Genomic DNA, 3,373 nt, shown 5'->3' on the forward strand with positions numbered 1-3,373 from the left:
CACGCACCCTCAAGAATCCTGCCGAGGGTGTAGAGCTGGTCCACTGTTCCACGGCCGGGACGAAAACCACACTGCTCCTCCTGAATCCGAGATTCAACTTCCCGACGGATCCTCCTCTGCAGCACCCCCGAATAGACCTTACCTGGGAGGCTGAGGAGTGTGATCCCTCTAAAGTTGGAACACACCCTCCGGTCCCCCTTCTTAAAAAGAGGAACCACCACCCCGGTCTGCCAATCCAGAGGCACTGTCCCTGATGTCCACGCGATGTTGTAGAGACGTGTCAACCACGACAGCCCCACTACATCCAGAGCCTTTAGGAACTCCGGGCGAACCTCATCCACCCCCGAGGCCCTGCCACCGAGAAGCTTTCCAACCACTTCAGTGACTTCGACCCCAGAGATAGGGGGGCCCACCTCAGAGTCCCCAGACCCTGCTTCCTCAAAGGAAGGCGTGTTGGTGGAATTGAGGAGGTCTTCGAAGTATTCTCCCCACCGATTCACGATGTCCCAAGTCGAGGTCAACAGCACCCCATCTCCACTATACACAGTGTTAATGGCGCACTGCTTTCCCCTCCTGAGACGCCGGATGGTGGACCAGAATTTCCTCGAAGCCGTCCGGAAGTCGTTCTCCATGGCCTCACCGAACTCCTCCCATGTCCGAGTTTTTGCCTCAGCGACCACCGAAGCCGCATTCCGCTTGGCCAGCCGGTACCTGTCAGCAGCCTCCGGAGTCCCACAGGCCAAAAAGGCCCAATAGGACTGCTTCTTCAGCTTGACGGCATCCCTTACCGCTGGTGTCCACCAGCGGGTTCGAGGATTGCCGCCCCGACAGGCACCAACCACCTTACGGCCACAGCTCCGATCGGCCGCTTCAACAATGGAAGCACGGAACATGGTCCATTCGGACTCAACGTCCCCCGCCTCCCCCGGGACAACGGAGAAGCTCTGCCGCAGGTGGGCGTTGAAACTCTTTCTGACAGGGGATTCTGCCAGACGTTCCCAGCAGACCCTCACAATACGTTTGGGCCTGCCTGGTCGGACCAGCATCTTACCCCGCCATCGGAGCCAACACACCACCAGGTGGTGATCAGTTGACAGCTCCGCCCCTCTCTTAACCCGAGTGTCCAACACATACGGCCGCAAATCCGATGACACGACTACAAAGTCGATCATCGAACTGCGGCCTAGGGTGTCCTGGTGCCAAGTGCACATGTGGACACCCTTGTGCTTGAACATGGTGTTCGTTATGGTCAGTCCGTGACGAGCACAGAAGTCCAACAACAAAACACCGCTCGGGTTTCGATCGGGGGGGCCGTTCCTCCCAATCACGCCCCTCCAGGTCTCACTGTCATTACCCACGTGAGCGTTGAAGTCCCCCAGCAGAACGAGGGAGTCCCCGGGGGGAGCGCTCTCCAGCACACCCTCCAAGGACTCCAGAAAGGGTGGGTACTCTGAGCTGTTGTTCGGTGCATAAGCACAAACAACAGTCAGGACCCGTCCCCCCACCCGTAGGCGGAGGGAGGCTACCCTCTCGTTCACCGGGGTAAACCCCAACGCACAGGCGCCCAGCCGGGGGGCAATGAGTATGCCCACACCTGCTCTGCGCCTCTCACCGTGGGCAACTCCAGAGTGGAAGAGGGTCCAGCCCCTCTCGAGAGGATTGGTACCAGAACCCAAGCCGTGTGTGGAGGTGAGTCCGACTATATCTAGTCGGAACTTCTCAGCCTCGCACATCAGCTCGGGCTCCTTCCCTGTCAGAGAGGTGACATTCCATGTCCCCAGAACTAGCTTCAGTAGCCGAGGGTCGGACCGCCAAGGCCCCCGCCTTTGGCTGCCACCCAGCTCACTGCGCACCCGACCCCTTTGGCCCCTTCCACCGGTGGTGAGCCCATGGGAGGGGGGACCCACGTTGCCTTTTCGGGCTGTGCCCGGCCGGGCCCCATGGGTGTAGGCCCGGCCACCAGACGCTCGTCTTCGAGCCCCACCTCCAGGCCTAGCTCCAGAGGGGGGCCCCGGTGACCCGCGTCCGGGCAAGGGAAACGAAAATCCAAAGTTTGTATGCATCATTGGGGTCCTTCGAGCCATGCTTTGTCTTTCTTTGTTGCCATTTTAGAAACATTTAAATGAACTTCTCAGTACTATGAAAGTGCCGTGTCCCTCTAAGATATATCTCTCCAATTAAAGATGATTCGATACTTATCTCGATATATTTCAATGTGGAACGACTGGCTTCAGTTCGATTCGATGCACTTACATCTTTTAAATCAAACAAATATTTTCTGGTTTAAATCGTTTTTTTTTTTTTTTGTTCCACCCCTAATATATATGCATGCACTCATATGCCAATATAAACCATTTAACTCTTGCGCCCCTAAAAACTTTTTGCACTCAAGCAAAGCATCTAGTGTATTTGCTATTTGGCCATGTGCTTCTCCTTGCACATTAAAACCAGCTCAGTGACCTAGTGGTAGCGTGTCTGCCTTGGAACTACTCGGTCATGGGTTCAATCCCTGGCTGGGTCATACCAAAAACTATTAAAAATGGAACCAATTGGCTCCCTGCTTGATAGGGCATTGAGGGGTTAGATCACCAAATGACTGAGAGTGGCACCCCTGCTGCTCACCGCTCCCTCGGGATGGGTCAAATAAGGAAAACAAATTTCATGCGTGTGACAATCAGTGGAACTTTAACTTTAATTAAACAAGGTGAAGAATAGCATATCACTGCTGGTCTTAACCGGTCTTGAAGGAAATCAGAGTCTGACCAAGTGGCCAGTCTGAGACAGAAAGACTTTTGGGAGTCAAATATGAGAGAAGCCCAAGATTTTCAAAATGTGGTCTTGAGTGTTACAACACTATATAGCAAGAATAAGGATATTTCACATTTCGATCATGTGAAATTGGATTGTTTTTGCTGCACACCTGGCCATCTCATTGACTGTGCCATTGTATGGGGGCTGGAAATTGCCAGGAGGCCAATCACGACCGCCAAGCTCATGAAAAAAAGTCAACGTAGCAAGAAGACAAGGCTGTTGAGAAAATGGAATCCTGCCAGATGAGAACACGCGCACTGGCTGTGGTAATTAATTAATTACCACGTGTAATTACAAAGAGCAAATGTAGCTAGGCAAGACCCGCCTAATAGAAACCACCATTTGTACCAAAGTGAGTACAAATTAAAACTCAATTAAATGCCTCACCCTAATGATGGTGTGACCTTTCCAATGGGTGTGCAAAGCATGTTGTGGCTTTCATTAGCAGGTGTGAGCCAAAATAGAAAACATCAGACAGAGCAAGACCGACAACATCAGAAAAGTCAAGCTCGTTCTCCAAAAACATACTTGACTGGGTATGGTGATTGCTTTGCCCGTCTCG

Source organism: Leptonotus elevatus, chromosome 22, assembly GCF_054856555.1.
Source record: "Leptonotus elevatus isolate MCC_2025b chromosome 22, RoL_Lele_1.0, whole genome shotgun sequence".
NCBI classification, from domain to species: Eukaryota; Metazoa; Chordata; class Actinopteri; order Syngnathiformes; family Syngnathidae; genus Leptonotus; species Leptonotus elevatus.